Genomic DNA, 18,898 nt, shown 5'->3' with positions numbered 1-18,898 from the left:
TCCAGATTTGGTAATAGAGTCGGACGCCAGTAAGTTGTGCTGAGGAGCCCATTGCGGGGACTCCTTTACAGGAGGAATGTGGTCTGCTGACGAAGACCAGTTCCACGTCAATTCGCTAGAATTGATGGTGGGCTCCTCCGCGATCCAGTGCCGGACAAAGGACAAAGTGTCCTGCAGCGTGCTGTTGAAGATGGACAACATCTCGGCAGTGTGTTACATCAACCACCTAGGGGGTACGAAGTTCAAGGTGTTGGCAAATTTGGCCAAAGAACTTTGGGATGTTTGGTCTTTCCCATAACATCTCGGTAAAGGCGGAGTACCTTCCGGGAGCTTCCAACGTGGTGGCCGATTGGTGTTCCATGAGTTTGTGGCAGCTGCACCCACGGATTTTTCGGAGAGTTCAGCATGTGTAGGGCCTGTTTTCCATAGATCTTTTTGCGTCCTGGTTGGATCACCAACTTCCAAAATTCTTCAGCTGGAAGCTAGATCCTCTTGCGGCTGTGACGGACACTTTTCTCTAGAATTGGTCGGTGGAAGCGGGGTATGCCTTTCCTCTGTTCGCGATGATAATGAGACTCACGACTCATAGCCGCAGACAACAGGCGAAGGTAGTGTTGATCACACCTTATTGGATGTCTCAAGTGTGGTTTCCAGTTCTTCTGGAACTTTCCTGGGATTCTCCAATCCTTCTACCCCACGATCCTCTCCTTCAGAGGTATCTCCAGGGCAATCCCCACCCACTACTCCAGCAAGGGAGAATGCCGCTAGTGGCCTGGCAGATTTCAGGGGTCGTTGAAGAGTCTCTGGCCTTTCGAATGAGGCTCAAAAGCTGCTGGGAGCAGCGTGGGCGGACAGCACGAATAAAAGATACAGATCAGCTTGGTCAAGATGGGTTAGTTGGTGCATTTGGAATGATCAAGATCCCATGGGGTGCGAAGGGGTAGCAGTTCTGAACTGCTTGGCGTCCCTGGTGGCTTAGGGACTAACATACTGCACGATTACCTCCTACAGGTCAGCAATTTCGACGGGCCATATACATGTTCAGGCCCAGTCGGTCGGGGAACACCCATTGGTCTGCAAGTTGATGAGGGTTATACGTCTCCCTCCAGAACCCAGATACTCGTTGCTTTGTTGCATCTATTCCAATCTTGGCAACCCAATAAGTACCTGTCCCGTAAAGAGCTACCAGCGAAGTTAAAGATGCTTTTGTGTCTGGTTTCTTGCCGAAGAGTATCGGACGCTAGGGCACTGGACATTTCAGGACGAGTTTTCACTCCGCAGGGAGTTACATCCCATATTATCCGCAGGACTAAGTCAGACTCCAGATTGATATCTTACCCAGCTTTCAATAGATCCCCCAAAACTTTGTTGTCCGATGCCTCAAAGAGTATGAGACTGACAGAGGAGACTCGCCTTCCTGGGGAGCGCCAATAGTTGATTTCCTTAAGAAAACCCTGCAAAGCGGTTACGCCACCAACTATATCCCATTGGATCCGATGGGTGGTGCAGGAAGCGGACAAAAATGTCTCGTAGTTCGGCGCCCATTCGGTTTGTGGAGCCATGGCTTCAAAAGCTTTCTCCCTGTGGGCCAGGTTGGAAGATATTTTGAATGCTACAGACTGGTCTTCAGACTCGATTTCAAGAGATTTTACTTGAAACTAGTTGTGGACATGGCGTCGCTGGTGGTGGATAAGTTTTGAGCGAGCATAATCCTCGCCTCCAGTCCTGACATAGAATGAAAAATGTCCTAGTAAGCATGATGGAAAGTTTCAATTCTATTAGGGATACGGAAGCGAGGATTATTCCCACCCAGGGCTCCGAAGGTTTCCTTTTTTCCACCCAGTATTGTTACAAGAGTGTACCCGTCAGGGTGGAAGCCTGCTGAATAGTATAAATATATGTTTTTTACAGAAATTGCTTTTCAATATGGTTAAGGAAAACGGTCTTGTATTGTTCATGTTGAGAGGTTCTCACTTTAGGTTAAAGAGTAAAGTTGAGATTGCTATTGAGAGTACTGAGATCAGAGACATGGGTTGTTGATCTATTACAGGTCCGGACAGTTCCAAGAATGATTGACGACATGCAAGGATTCAGTGTTCGTAGTCAAGAAAGAGGAGTTGACACAGGAAGCACACACCCTTGGGGATAATGGAGACGGCCTATTGGTGGACTGTGCGTGACCTCACTGAAGCACCATGGGAGTGCTAGTTTTTTTGTTATAAAAAGTTAACATTTAAAAGTTAAAGACTGATGGAAGGAGGAATAAAGAAAGTTACAGCATAATCCTCACCTCTGTGTCCTTAGTAGAATTAAAACTTTCAGTCATGCTTACTAGGAAATTGTTAATTGAAAGGCAGAGTCTTGAGAAGAGACATTACAGTACACCTTTATGGAATGGATGCCAATGCACAGGCATATCTAGTGCAACAACAATATTCTATTAAAACCCTTGACAGGTCTGATCACAAATCCGCTTTAAGTGGCATCACAATAAGTTAGCTAAACATATCTTAAATACTTGCATATGCATAGGACTTATGAAGATGCTACGACAGTGGTTGTATATTTCTGTACTCCTTGTCCCAAGGGCCCCTCATTTTACCAACTATTAAGAATGCAAATATCTTGCTGAAACAATGCTGCACAGTATCAGTCATGGGGTGCTGTCAGGCAAGCATGGTTTTTCGCACATATTCCCAAAGAACTACATACACAGTTAGACATTTCATCCCTGGCCGAATTAAAAGCTATGGATCAAGGTAAGTATATGAAATGAGAGCCTCTACAGACTAATCGCAGCAGGGAGTAAAGTGCTCTGATCTCCAACTCCTACAAAGTGGGATCACTTAATTAAGTTAAAGCAATAGGGATGTGGTGGCAGCATATCTTTGAGGAAAACTAAAAGAGAACATACTTCATATACACATCCGCTTTAAGAAAGGAATGCTAGTGTTGATGGGTTCAAAAAGCATAAGGGGTGCCAAACAGGACTACCAAGCAAATCTCCATTATTGAGAGAAGCTGCTGCAAGGCTTCAAGTCCTGGTGGAGTGAGCAGAGGGAGATCACACTGAGGACTTGTCCATCCTGTATAGGGCATAGCCTTCAACAAAGGTGATCCAACACTTTATTCTAACTAAACACAGGAGATATCTATAGAGTACAAACATGCGTTTTACATTTTTTCATGAAGATTACATAATTTTTTTAAATGAAGCTCTAAAGGAAGCTTGTTCCAGGAAAAAGATATCCTGTTTATTTGGGTGAAGAGAAGAAGCAAAGATGATTTAGGAGTGTAGGGGATGAAATCTTTCCTCTAGATAAGGGCCCTTCAAATGTATAACACAAAATGCTACTAGGCATGGAGTTTTAAATGGGGCTCTATGCAACCGTGAGCCAAGGCAAAGTGACCAGTCGATCAGACACGTGCTCTGTATTCCAACATGCTGAATGACTAGGAGTCTATTCAGTAGATATTTAGGAAGGCCAAGGTAAAGAGCATAATATAATTCAACCAAAAGAATACAAAAGCTTTAACAAGATATTTGCTGTAAAATTCAGGAATGGCAGACTCTTTCTCAGTCTCTAGATCAGTAAAAAGTATTTGGAATACAGGTTCATAATATGCATGACAAATGTCAAGGGAAAGCATACAAAACAACTTACCAGTAAGCGGACTAGAGGCACCTGAAGAAGGCTCAGTTAGTGAGGCACCAACCAAATATATAGCAACAAAAAAAGATGTTGGACGGAATGCTCTACATATCAAACCTTCACCCCCAGTTACTGATCTGGGTTTAATCGATTGTTCTTTTGCTCACTGGGCCACCCCAGTTTGGACCCAGCCATATGCAAATCAGTCTTGGCCCTGCTCCCCATAACAGCCAAGCCAGGTCCTCCCTGGACTGGAAACCAGCATATTGGGACCGGTTTCGGTGCATCACTCCTCATCAGCCAGACTAGCCTGAATCCAGTGGCACAGTGAGCATGGGACCCACGCATGTGTCACAGCCATGATGGGATACAGTGGGGCTTCACTGCCTTAGCAAAACTGAAGCTAGGGTTCAAAACTTAACTGAAGCGACCCTCAACTGAGAAGTTGAGTGGGTTGAGCAAGTCAGATCAGATGCTGCACTCTTCCAGCTCCTTAGAAGTGAAGTTGAGGAAGCTCACGGCCTTGCATGATGGTTGCACGTGTCTCTTCTAAGTAAGGCTATTACAGCTGGGTGGCCCGACCGAACTTGCAAAGATCTTAAAGATGAACGTAGAAGTTTTTGCCTGTGGTTTAGCATGGCCGGGCATACATAGTAAGTGTAGCAGCGTTTTGTTGGTGTATACCCACAAAGACAACACTGACTGTTGCGCCAAGACTATTTCCTGGGGGGCACCTAGTCCTTTTGTGGAAAGACGCCAAGGCAGATTAGCATAAAATCATGTTTCTTGGCCTCAGAGAAATGGGAAGACTGGTAGGGATGGTGAACCCAAGCCACGTACGATGGCTTGACTGTACACAAGTGGCGTTTGCTTACTAATGCAGGCTTGTCTGTGATGAGTAATAAAAGCTTGCCTACTCTGTTGATGATTCGTTTCAAGGCAGCATACTCCATGGGGGTGTGCCAAGCTTTTTCTAATTGCAGCGCCGAGATGGGCCGCTGTAAATACAGGGAACAAGGATTCTTTACATGGACCTGCTTTTTTGTTTCCAGCCAGCACGGATGTGAGTGGTATTTAAAAGTAGGACATGCAGAAATGTAAAGTTAACTTGTCCTTAGAATGGCTAGCACCTAAAAGTAATTTTTGCTGAAAGACCTGGCATCCTTCACCTGGGTTCCCCTGACTTTTTGCCTTCCAAAACGCTTCTTTTTACTGTTTTTGCGGACTTCGTTTTTGATGGCATTAGGAATCTGGGAATTTTGCCACTGCTAATCAGTGTTTAAGTACATGTGCTCTATACTTAAAACATGGTAATATTGACGTACCCACAATTGGCATATTTAATTAACTGACTGGTAAGCCGGGGGGGGGGGGGGGGGGGGCAGCTCTAGGCTAATCCGGGTGGGTACGCTTTATCATACCGTCTAAGGTTGTGGGTATTTAGTAGAGAATCTTTTGCCCAAAGTACCTGGGTGATATATTAGGTGCTCCCCGAACCATGGCCAGAGAGGGGTGATGTAATATCTTTACGCCTCGTTGAAATCAGGGTGAAAGGTCCCAGGGTACGATGTGGCCAGGCTCATTGGATCTCTTGAGAAAGGACAATCAAGGGTGAAGTCTAACATTAGAGATGCCAGTAATAAATAGGGAGAAACCGGACCTTAGGGCAACCAATTGGAAGTTCTTAGTACCATAGCATTTTAAGTATCATGTAAGTCTTTTTGGTGATCCATGTAGATGTGGGTCGCAATGATCAAGACACATTAAGGTAGTTTTAGGAGTCCCTGAGGGACATTAATTATAGAGATATTCTTTCCTCCTCTAGACCCAATCTTTGGAAGGTGGGTGCCGAGACACGATCAGCAAGACCAGAAACGTGCAGGGAGTGTGACAGGCTCCGCTCTCAAAGTATGTGAAATATATCTGCCAGTATTATCAGGGAAAGCTAGGCTTCCCGTAGAGGGGTGTACAGTACTTCACTGATATTATATCTTTGTAGACCTCATGAAAGAACAGTGTTTGGAGAAACTTGCACATTTGCACAAAAAGCCCTTTTTCGTTCGTTCAAAATCTTTATTTCGGTTAAGACAAACCATAAAAGATATACATACAATGTTAAAAAACAGAATCAATTTACCATTGCGGCCCATTTTCCCACAATTCATTTAGACCAATTGAAATTCATTCACAGGGATTTGTGATTATAAAACAAATAAATTTCTAGGTTTAAAACTATAATTCAATCATCACTGTAAAAAGAATATTTACAATCACAGGATTAAAATTAATATTTAATTGGAACAATTTACATATATGTAATAGAGATAAAAAGGGTCCAAATTTTTAAGACAAATAAATTATTTAACCCCTTCAGCGCTAATGACAAGGGTAACTCGTCATGGAGTTTCCATTGATTTCAATGGAAATTACATTGAAGCAGCAGAAGAAGCATAGCATCCAAGTGGTTAAAACGAACTAAAAGGCATTAAAGCTTAAGACCCAGTCTCTATCGTACTATCGCCACAGAAAAGAGATATCTGCCTACACTAAAAACCGTTGATTGCGTTGTTTCAGTTCTAAGAATACTTTCTGCCTCACAGTAACACCTAAATCCCAGGAGGCGGCAGATTGGTTTTATCCACTTTTTCCTCAAGTATGTGTTTGCAGAACAAAAAAAAAATGTGCCTTATCCTCTTTGGCGCTGCTGCTACACAATTCACATCTAGTCAGGCCATCCTTCCCTACATTACCCTCATAACATGCCCATCTCGCGGTATTAGCTTTGATTTGCAATATGCCATAACGAAACTTTAAGTACAGTGATTTGGCTAGGCCTGGTAGAACCTCGTCCATAAAGGGTTCGAATCTACTCGGTCTTCATTCCCAGATACTTGAGAGTTAAAACCCCAAAGTCCGGGTTGTTTAATTTTGAATTTAAGACAAATGCCTAGTACCGTTCCTTTAGCAATTTTTTACAACTCAAAGTAAGACCCTCAGAATCCACCCAGTAGTGACTCAGCCCCAACTTGAACAACCAGTACTCGATATGGTTTAACCATACCAACTTCGTGGTATTTTTTATCTTCAGAATTTCTTTCAGGGCTTCTCTATAATCTACTAGTTCGTCTGTTGACCACACGCGTACCCAATACAACAGGGGTCGTAAGGCCGTGTGGTCATCAGTACGATGGCTATCCAGATCCATTGTGAGTGGGAGGAGGGGTGTACGCCGTGGAAACGCTAGGATTTTCCGGAGAAAGATGTTCTCTTGAACCATAAAGGCGTGTTTAGCAGCATAGCCCCATAGCTCTGCCCCATAGAGTGAGGCCGATTGTGCTTTATATTTATACAACTCGAAAGCTGGAGAGACTGCTTTGTAGTGACTACTCTTATGGCGCCTTGTTATTGGTACCAAATTCTGTGAGAGGATCATTTTGCTTTTATCTATTTGGGTTTTCCAATTTAATTTAGTATCTATTGTAATACCGAAGTAGTTAAAATTCTGAACATGTTCAATCGATTCAGTGTTAACAGTTAATGTTTTTTTAAAGTTCTATGGGGATTAACCGCCATATACTTAGTTTTAGACGAGTTAATCTCCAATCCTTTAACATCACAGTAAGACCGAAAGGCATCTAATAAGTTTTGTAATCCTTTGGGTGTCTGTGAAATTAAAATAGTATCATCTGCGAATAACAGCGCAGGCACACGGTCACCACCCAACTTGGGAGAGTCATGCTCGCAGCCCAAGAGGGTATCTGGTATATCATTAACGTACAAGGAGAGCAATGTTGGTGCCAGCACACATCCTTGCCTGACACCTCTATTTATAATAATGCGGTCTGACAGTTATCCATTTAGGCCCCATCTCACCCTGGCGTAATTTGCCTCGTGCAGCCTGACGATCTGTCCAAAAATTTCCACAGGAACACCCTGGTCCCTCAATCTTGACCACAGTAGATTTCTAGGATCAAGCCAGAGGCGGCCTTGAGGTCAACAAAGGTCACGTACAGATGTGCCCCCTTTATTTTAATGTATTTCCAGATGATGCATAAAAATCTGAACACATGGTTGATTGTACTAATCTGTTTCAGTCCATGCCCATCAGTTTGTCTCTCTTTTTATGCCCGGTATGGTCTGTCTTCTGGCGGCGCACTTCGACTGGTGCCAGTGGATCAGGGGGAGTTAGTCTTAAAGGGGCTTTTCTGGTGATGCACACAGCAAGTTACAAAGCCCTTTTTACATCTTCCTCGCTAAGCACCATGGAGGAACAGGTGAGGTTTCTTAAAAAATATAGGATTGTTTTAGACAACCTGAACTAAATAATGATTTATAGTTTCAGGCCTGTATCAACCCCACAGCTGCGCTTAGGTGAGCAGTAGTACTGCACCAATCACGATAGGATGCTCGTATCTTTCACCTCCTAAAAGGCAATACAAGTTGAGAAGTGTTTTGGTAAAATAAGTGATTAGGTGTGGTAGGGTCGGGACAATTGTGTCTTGGGATCAAGTGAATGTAAAAGGAAATGTAAAAATAGTGAATATTGCTCATAAAGAAGTTATTGCTATTGTGCTGGGGTGGGGGTTTCATGTTAATGTGATAGCCAATGCTTGACGACAACGATAAAATACAACACAGTTTTATTTGAGGTTGTATATTAATATAAGTGTTTTATCACACAGGAAGTTGCTCCGGAAAAATCAATTTGTATAGAGAGTAGTATACATAGTCTTGAAAAAGATGGTGTAATACTTTTTTCCATCGAAACGCGTCGACTCCTCATGACATAATCCGTGGAAAGGCAGGAACCACAGATCATTAATCAACTTCGCAGCATTGGTTCCAGCTTTTATTATTGTGGTACCACAGATGTGTTTTTTTTCTAAGACAAAGTGTGTTGTCTTTTTTTCTGTGTACTCTCTTTAAGTTGTATTGTGTAATATGTTTATGAATTAGTTGTAGATTCTGTGTTAGCCCTGTCACAAAAATACATTTGCACTCTGTGTGAACACATTTATTAAGTACTACGGCAAACAAACTTTGTTTAAAAAAAAAAATAGATATTAGGTTGGTTTTAACTTATGTAGCGATTCATGCTTTATATATATATATATATTTTTTAATACAATTACCAATAAATAGATCTATTTTTTTGTATAATTTTGTATTGTTGGCCTTGGGCTTACAGTTATACTCACCTCATTTGCATGGTGAATGAGAAGTGTTAGAGCTGGTGTGAACAGTGGGAGCATTGGGTGATGCGGTAAATAATATAAGTGAGCCTTAGAGTTTAGTCCAAAGGAAAACTTTTGTGATCATATTTAATTTACTTACAAGTCCCTGGTAAAGTGCACTAAATGTGTCCAGGGCGTGTAAATTAAATACTACTAGTGGGCCAGGAGCAAGGATTGTGCAACCCACTTGAGTAGCTCTTTAAACATATCTCAGAAAACAATTGCAAAGCCTGTGTGTTTTAAACTGCCATGTCAACTTGGCAAGTTAACCTACTTGCCAGGATCCAACCTTCCTTTTTAATACATAGAGGTCACCCCCTATTATAGGCCCTGGACACCCCATGGGCAGGGTGAAGTGTATTCAAAAAGTAGGACATGTACTTTTAAATCCTACATGTCTTGGTGTTGAAATACTTTAAAATTAATTTTAAACTACTACAAGGCCCTCCTCTACAATAGGGTAACATTGGGATTGTCTTATTGCATTTTAGAAGTATAATTTACAAATAGTATTAGATGGGACCCCAAAAGTTGGTGGCCGTGGAATCACAATTTAGAAACATAACTTATGGTGAAGTTGGATTTTAAATTGCAATTCTGAAAATGCTACTTTTAGTAAGTTGGCTTGTTCTCACGGTAACCATTTGGTATATTCTGCCCGTTCCTGAATACACATCTGAGATGGGTGACGGAAGGCTTCTTGCATTCCATCTAGACAGCCACACACAAAGGAAGCTTAGGTGTGACTGAGTGGGCATCTGCATCGTGATGGGTCATACAGGGCAGGATGGGAGGGAGTAGCTGCCTCACCTGAAAGGGCAGTGTCCTGTCCCCACACAAAGGTTTGCATACCCCACTGTAGCGATTCTGAAGCCAGAGCAGGAAAGAAAGGGACTTGTGCCCTTCAGAGGCATCTCTTTGAAGTCTCCCCCACTTCAAAGGCCCAATTAAGTATAGATACTGGACCTGTGACACCGCAAACTCAGAACACTTCTGGAACGGAGGCCATACTACCGGGAAGAAGGACTGCTGTGGGAACTGCCACTTTGCTGAACTGCTTTGTTATGTTGGCCTGCTGCCCTCTTGCCTAGGAGTGAGAGGGACAGCACCTGCTTCTATACATCATAGAACATAAGTATCTCCGAGGGCTTGTTGGCTTGCATTGTTTTCTGAAGAGTCAGGGTTATCAAAGAGGTCTCTCTTCTACCTACAACCAGTAGCTCAGATCTATCTGCTGCGAGTCCTATTCTGGCAAGTGGTACAATCTACTTGAGGGCCCTTGGAAGCGGGTTTAAAGCGCTGCATCTTTAAAAACTCACATATCAACGATGTTGCGCCAATGAAAACCGCCACATTCCCATCAGCGCTGCTGCTGCACAGAATGCAGACTTCGCATCTTTGAGTGTGCGATGCATAGTCTCTGGTTTCTGAAGCATCTCCAACTTTGCACGGCTCAGCACCGATACATAGCTTTGTACTGCTCCCATCACCGTCAGCCTGGCGGCTCGACAATGATGCCTCACCCTAGTGTTCCTTGCATCTTGACTCTAGACATAACCTCAATGGTGTGCAGCTCAGACCTGATGCATTGCCAACATCTGTAAAAACGACGGTGATGCATTGCCTCCTTTGCTCCCTGCATTGCCCTAGAGGTCGATGCATCCAACGTACTGTTGCGAGGGCCAAAGCTGGTCCCTGTATTCATGTCGGTTGGCATTTACTTTTGCATCTGACCTGATTGAGAGCGAACAGATAGCCCCGGTTGGTGCTATTAGTTTCTAAGCACTACCAAACAGTCTATTCTTTAAAAATTCATATCCTGACTTCTACTTATTAGATATTTGTAGTTTCAGTTGGTTGAGGTGGTCCATATCCCTAGAGGGAATGGACTTTACGGTGGATTACTGTCCTGGAACAGACCACACCAAATCTGATGGTCTCTCCAAGTTCTTCAGCCTTAGTGAAGAGAACTCCCAAGGGATTGGGAAGCTCTCCCCACTTTCCAATGGGGTGGACATGTGTTAGACCTGGAATCCTTGGCATGGTTTCCTCCAACTCGATTCCTTCAGACCTCCTGTTTTTAGGGGCTTCGTTTTTGATGGCTTTAGGAATCTGGGCACTTTACCACTGCTAACCAGTGTTGAAGTCCATGTGCTCTATACTGACAACATGGTAACATTGGCTTATCCACAACTGGCATCTTTAATTCACCCATAAGACCCTAGTAAATATTCACTACATTTGCCAACGGCCTGCAAAATAAGCAATACTAGTGGGCCTGCAGCACTGATTGTGCCACCCACTTGTGTAGCCCTTTAAACATGTCTCAGGCCTGCCACTGCAGAGACTATATGTGCAGTTTTAAACTGCCACGTTCACCTAATTGTCAGGCCCAAACCTTCCTTTTTATTAATAGGATAATATTGGGATTGCCTTATTAAATTTTATGTAAATTGATGAGACCCCAAATTTGATGTCCCTGGAGTCACATTTTAGAAACAACTCATGGTGAAGCTGGATTTTAAAATTAAATTGTAAAAATGGCACCTTTAGAAAGTTGGCATTTTCTCAACATAACCATTTGGTGCCTTCTGCCCGCCTCTGAATACATGTCTGGATTGGGTGACTGCTGGCTTTGTGCATTCCCTCTAGGCAGCCACACACAAAGGGAGCTAGGTGTGACTGAGTCGCCATCTGTATCCTGATGGGCAATCCTGGGCAGGATGAGAGAGAGGATCTCACACTTGCACCTGAAAGGGCTGTGTCTTGTCTCCACAGAAAGGGCTGCATACCCCATTGTAGCAAGTCTGAAACCAAGACCGGAAAGTAAGGGACTGGGACTTGTGCACTTCAAAGGCATCTCTTTGAAGTCTCCTCCACTTCAAAGGCACAACTGGGTATAAGTACTGGACCTCTGATACAACAAAATCAGAACACTTCTGGAACAGATGACATTCACTTTGGGCGGGAGAATCGGTGGGAAAACCAAGATAGGAGGAGAGGTGTGCCCTCCTTTGCCAACCCCACCCCTCAGGTGGTGGAGATGAGGCGAAGCACAACTCATAGTCCACACCATCTAGAAAGGGGAGACCCAGACAACCATAGTGAGGCTTATGCCCCTCTTCCACTGGAGGGTGGCATAATAGGAGGTGTACCCACCCCAAGGAAGGGACCCATTGGTCCCAACCTGTACCTACCTGAAACACCCCTAAATTTCAGTTTTTAGGGGCAACCTCAAACCATACCTCCTCAGACAAGAAGAAAGAAGCACTGAAGAGCCGTGCTGAAAGAAGAAGAGGATGACACCAACTGACTTGGCCCCAGCTCTATCGGCCTGTCCAGACCTCGACCTGCACCAGCGGAATTCCGGTGTGCCCTGCAGCCAACAGCCCCCCAGAACCTAGAGGACCTGCCCTGCCTTCCCTAACATGAATCTGTCTCCAGTGAGCATCGGATTTGCTCACCAACAGACTCTGGTTCCAGCCAATTCTGCGAGTCTGCACCAGACGCCCACAACCAGAGTTAACGAGTGGCAGAACACCTGACCTGGGATCTGGTGATCCCTGAACTACCTCAAGTCTGCCGACGACTTGTAATGTTTGGTCAATACCTCTAGAATTCGGGCTATTCCCTGCTGATCCAATTTTCACATCTTCCTCGAAGGTTGCAGTACTCTCTGCAATACTATCCAGTGTTTCCTCCAACACCACACATTTCTCCTGTATATCTTTCTGAGATCTCAAATTTCTTAAGGATGTCGGAGTTTAGGCACAATATTATATTTTCCAGAGGGGTTTCAGCTCTCTCCACAGCATGGAATTTGGCCTCCAGCTGACATGGGCTTGCCTCAGTGGAGGCCTCCGTAGGGACTTGACCCTCCCTTTGGCCCACTGGTTCCCGTCCTCCTTCAACTAAATGTTCCAAAGGGGAGAAGCGGTTACTAATATAAATTACCGGTGGCCTCACTCTTATCGAGGTGGCCTGTTCTTGACCCTCAACACCCCCCCCCCCCCCCCCTTGAACTGGTCCTGCAGTCTTTGCATAATCCATGATTTTGAAATAGGAGTTAAGTGAAGGTGTGGGTTTAAGAAAAGCACAACCTTCTTTCAGCTCACAGCATTTGGGTCTCCCAGCACTTTTCACTGATTTTTAATTGAGAAACACAGTAATCTACTCAGCAGTCCGCTCCCCTACCCTTAGGCCCTTCACTTTTTTCTCTGGGGCAGATCTTAGCTGGTATCTATTTTTTAAATGAGATACCTGGTGTGTATCAGCTGGGGAGGCACACCATTTAACTATGTGTTTAACACTGTACTGCAAGGAGCTTCCACACTGACACCTTCCCCTTCAGCCCATTCCAGGTGGCCCTAAGATACTGGTAGTACCTGAGGGGAGTCTTTTTCCATTGATGAATGCTGTACTTGCGCACTGGCAGTGCCATTCTCACTCAGTCTCTTACGCCTCCATGCACTGAGTTTGGTTAAGCTGTTTTGGCGACATCTAGGAGGCTGTTGCTTCCTCTTTGTTCCCCCTCTTCCGGGGGCTACCAACTTTCTGTGGAGTCCTGAACAGTACCGACTCTGCTGGAGCCCACAAGGAAGACAACACGCGCCATAGCAGCCATCACTCATGCATAGATTACTTCTTGGTGGACCTGGCTCTAAACAATGAGGTTGAGCTTATGATCCATGCCCCGCAGTGCTTTCTGCTCATTCTTCTGTGGTGCTAGATTTAAAGAACCATAAACAATTGGGGCAGAGATGGTGGACCCTGAATAGAACTATGATGTTGGATGAGGAGGTGGCAGTAGGCGTGGCAGATAAGACAGCTGATTTCTTTCATTTTAATAGAGACTCTGCTAAGCCACAAGTAATGTGGGATTCTTACAAAGCGTACTTAAGGAAAATAACAAGTGCCATAATGATTGCTAAGAGAAAATCTACACGGTTGAGACATGAGGTTGTTATAGCAGAAATCAAGGTGAAAGAAACCAAACTTCAGAAGGCCTCACTAGCGGGAACATATAGGATACCAATGCTTCGAAGAGAACTAGAGGACCTGCAGGCAGAGTATGAGACCCAGCTGGTTAAAACAATTCAGGACAGATGGAAGGTTAGCAAGTTACAGCATTTCCCCTTTGGGGAGAAGTGTAGCTTTTTCCTGGCCTGGAAAGCTAAGGTAGACAAAACCAGGAATTCAATAAGGAATCTGATAAATCTGGAGACTGGGGTGCTCTTAAAAACAAATGCAGACATCAAAGCGGAAGCACGGAGGTATAAGAGTAGTTTATATAGAGAAGATATACATCCAGGAAAGGAGAGTATAGTGCCCTGGTTAAGTGAGTTAGATCTTCCAATATTAACAAGGGAGCAAGTAGATATACTAGAGTCAGATATCACCAAGGAGATTAGGGCACAATGACGGAAAAGGAGTGGTGGGAAGGCGGCTGGCCCAGATGGCCTTCCAGTAGAGCTCTATATAGGAATTATCGAGAAGCTAATTCAATTTGTAAAGGAAGTTTTCAATGCAATATACATCGAGGGTTAAGAAGCGCCAGCATCTTGGTCATAGGCAAGTGTGGTCCTCATTCTGAAACCTGATAAAGACCCTGTAAGAGCAGAATCATATAGAGCAATATCGCTATTGAATACTGATTAGAAGATCTTTTCTGGGATATTAGCTTCAAGGGTTGCATAGGTTACCAAGGGCATTAGCCACTCTGATCAAAGAGGTTTTATCCTGGGGAGGCAGCTAAATGAGCTCACATATCTGATGATGGGGGTCATAGATATGACAGAAGTGCAGAAATTCTCTTTAACAGTAGTAGGGGCAGATGCTGCTAAAGTCTTTGATCCAGTACACTGGGATTATCTTTGGGAAATCCTTAAAAGTTTTTGAGTCCCTCAAAATGTAGTAACCACAGTGCAAAACCTGTATAGGCTGCCTATTGCAAGGGTGTTGGTTAATGGAGAGCTCTCAGACTGGCTCCACATTACCTGGGGTATGAGACAGGGTTTCCCCCAGTCTCCTCTACTTTTTGACCTGTATATTGAGCCTCCAGCGTATCAGATTAGAGCAGATACCACCTTAACCCCCTGTAAGTCAGCTGGGTTGGAGGTTAACCTAGCTCTGTATGCAGACGATATGGTGGTATATACAACCAATTCACAGACCGCAATTCCCAGTCTGATGGCGAGGGCAGAGAGCTTTAGCAAGATATCAGGATATAAGGTAAATGTGGACAAAACTGAAGTTATGGATTGGAACCAGGGAAAGATCAGCCAGGGGGCAAAATCCCAAATGAAATATTTGGGCATCTTAATAACTCAGAGGTTGGAGAATATTCCACGGGTCAACTAGAAAAAAGTAAGCCAAGAGGTGGGGAGACTTCTGGTAAGATGGGCTAATTTACCATTAAATATCTTAGCGTTAAACTTATTAAGATGATTATTCTTCCAAAAATCACGTTTCTCTTTAACTCTATACATTTTACTTTCCTGAGGGAGGCTATAGCTAAGCTACAGGGCAAAATTAGTTGTTTTATCTGGGCGGCGAAGGGACCTAGGATTGCCTGGAAAAAATTGAGGAGAAAGCTTGGTGTGGGGGACTAGCTCTCTGCTTATATATCATTCTGCTTTTCACTTTAAGAATTTTCGTATGTTAGCAAATAGGCCAGATAGCTAATTATTGGAAAAAGTATAAGGGGCAATGCTCTTTTTTTTTTTTAAATATGGTGACCCGAAATATTTTTACAAGGTTAGGCTGAAGGTTTTGAAAAGTGTCTTACGAACATGGCTATATTTCCAACGGAGGTTTGGTATACCCTATTATACATCTTCAGCACCAATTTGGGATTCCCTGGGCACCCCAGATTGCTTGATAGACCAGCTCAGCCAACCCTTACAATCAGCAGGTTTTAGCTACTGGTTAGATCTTAGAGCAGGATCGGGCTTGGTGGACTCGGAGGTGTTAAGAAATAGCACAAAGGGCTCAGCTAACGAGATTCAAATACTATAAGCTGCGACCATGGTGGGATTCCCAAGAGTGGGCTTAAGAGAATGAGCCTTGGCTCAAACAGGTGTAGAAAGTTGTCCCCCTCAATAAGGAAGCTTCGATATTGTGCCGGGATTTTTTGGAGGCAGAAGATATGAGATTTCCACATATAACCAACATGTGGGAAGAGGGAGATTTTGAGGGAAACAAAGCAAAAATGTTAAGTATCCTTCTCTACTTTATGTGGGCTTTCGAAATCTGAAAATCCCCCACTTATAGCGGATTGCCTAAAAAGCATCAAGTACAAGAGCCAGGTTGATATTGCTAGTAACTCGAAAAGTCTGGAGAGGGTCTGGGCGCTCTATGTAAACTGGCAGCAAACAAGTGGGTCCAATGATTAAGCCATAGAGGCAGGAGGTCCCGGCTTTCTCCTCCTTTTTTTTATGTATACGAGGGAGATTAATGTGGAAACAGCTTTATCTTTGTGTGGAAAGGCTTACCCTTTCCCACAGTGGAGATGAGAGCTGTACCAGCAAGAAAGATGGTGGGATGAGGACAAAAAAATGTAATTAAAAGTCTCCAGACTACACATGCAGCCCCTTTTTGGAGGATCCCCCCTGACCGCAACCAGAGCCGGTAAGGAAAACCCGATGCCAAAAAACACCCCTACACCCGGTGCCCCAAGGCCTTGGGTGGCCCAACCTACAGTGTCCCCGCATCGCAACTTACCTCTCCAACTGGTGCTCACCTCCAGAAGATCCTTGTGCCTGAGCCTGCAGCGATTGTTCTGACCGGAACAACCCCATTGAAACCAACAGGGCTCCCGACGTCGATACAGCACCCTGCACCCGGCAGCCCCTGTACTGCTGTGGGTGCACCTTATGTGCTATCTTGGATCCCCCTTTGCTCAGAGCTAAACCCTAGGAGCTTTGCTCCCACATCAAAGTGGCGTGCCCATGAGTAGCAACCAACTGGAGGCCCCGTATCCCCATTGGATAATACTGGGCCTCAGCACTATGCACCCGGCTGCCCTAGTGCCACAGAGGGTGTTCTTGAAAGTGCATCCTTGAACCTGGGGAAACCTTGTTTCTAACCCCAGAAACCCAACTCCCACAACCAAGTACTTACCTTTGTGGAGTTGTAATTTGTATGAAAACCTAAGAAACAATGCTTTGACCAAAACCGACTGACTTACCTTTAATCCAGGAAATGTTCCAGTGTGATATCTAGGTATATCCCACGGAGTAGAAACAGTAATCGAAAAAGTAGTCCCAAAGTAATTGCAAAGTAACCGAAGAGTAATTTCAACTGTTTATGTCCTATTGACCCACCTGCAACAAAGCCAACTGCATTCCACTGTATTATACCAAAAAAGTTACCGGCACCAAATCTGGCTTGGTTCTAAAAATAAAATAAAGAAATATTTTTATGCAAAACAATTGGTCTGAGTACAGTCTGAGTGTGTGACATTTCTTGCCTGAGTGTGTACAATAAATGCTTAACACTATCCTCTGATAAAGCCTTACTGCTCGCCCGCACTATCACAGAGAATAAGGAATTATCTACTTTAACCTCTGTAAGCCTTTGGGGATCCACTGGACTTTGTGCACACTATACCTTACTTCGGTATAGTATATACAGAGCCAGCTTTCTACACTATGTGCCAAACTACCAGAGGGTGAGCAGAGGTGAATTTCAAGTGTTCCTGCTGTGGCGCTTGCTGGTGTCTCCACAGCCACAGACACCAAGAGGGTACATTGGGGCCCTAATGCCTGTCCTGCGGGGCATAGACTGTGTGGAAGGCGGCATATTACAGGCACAGGAGGGAGGTTCTGGATATGCTGCCTTTGCATGGCTCGCTGTTTACATTGTGAAACTCTAGCATGAATGTGGCATGTGCATAAAAGTGAACAGAACAGACTGTATAACAGACTTTGCTTCTTTGTGTTTTACATGGACTTCTGTGAGCTGTTTTTTATTGTTGGAGGATCAATCCATGTTGCCAAAGCCATAGTAGCAGTCAAGGACCATGTCCCAGTATCTGTTGAGCGGCGGCCATCTTGGTAGAAGCATTACTATAAAAGCGCCCCGGCCCAACACTGCGCGCTAGTTATTCTTCTTTGCAGCGCCTGTGTTGGCTCTCCTGTGGTGATCGTGATGCAAGGGAGCAGCTAATTGCTGGCTCCCGCTCCCAGCAAGAAACAGCCGATTCATCGATGGCTGATCTCGACTGACCAGAGGCTGAGGCGGGGATTTCCAGGAATCCACGACCCTATCGCCTGGAGCTCAAGAGGCCGTTTTATACAAAAGGATTGTGTATAACAGTGGCCATACTGGGCATTTCAAACAAGAGAATGAACGGGACTCTGGAGTATGCAGGTTGCTCTCATGTGACTCTGTTCGAACTTCTAGTCTTGTACAGTTTAATCTCTCGAGAGGCATGACCTGCAAGTGAATCATTTCAGGAAAATAAAGGAGAGACCAGGCAAAAAAATACTGTATTTAGATAAACCAGAAACTACAGAACAGTGTTTTTTTATTTCCCACGTTGAAGATGCAGCAGGAGAGAGAATTCAGAATACTGTACCATTTCATTAGCCTATGTATGAAAACTGTGGCATCTGATTACAGATTAATCTAACAGACAAGACTTACAACAAGATACTTTATGGTACGAAATGCAGTAGCAGTATATATGGTCACCTTGTGATGTTAGTGATTGTCTAAGAAATAACCACAGTACACAGAGGTGATATCACATTGTGCTTTATTTCTTAAAAGTTCGTGCAACGCTACCAAACCATCCAAGCAGAATCCAAGTCAGGCTAACACACAGGTAACAGTGCTGTGACACATTATATACACCATACTAGAGAGTATTGATAGCAATCCTCATTTTGCCGCTATTCTTTTGAAGATCTCCTTCTCTGCTATTTCGACCCAAACACCCTTTCCCTCTCCCTGACATGCAGACATGGTGGTGCCTGGAGGTGGATATCTGAATTCATCATACAAGTC

At 44.2% G+C, this 18,898-nt stretch overlaps 1 protein-coding gene across 1 annotated transcript in view; it reads right to left on the bottom strand.

Moving 5' to 3' along the window:
* The window catches only part of SPTLC1 (serine palmitoyltransferase long chain base subunit 1), a 346,713-nt gene that overhangs the window by 87,914 nt on the left and 239,901 nt on the right, over nt 1-18,898 (bottom strand). The window lies entirely within an intron of this gene.

This window comes from Lissotriton vulgaris, chromosome 3_1, assembly GCF_964263255.1.
Source record: "Lissotriton vulgaris chromosome 3_1, aLisVul1.2, whole genome shotgun sequence".
Taxonomy (NCBI): domain Eukaryota; kingdom Metazoa; phylum Chordata; class Amphibia; order Caudata; family Salamandridae; genus Lissotriton; species Lissotriton vulgaris.
This window is presented reverse-complemented; position numbering and strand designations above follow the sequence as displayed.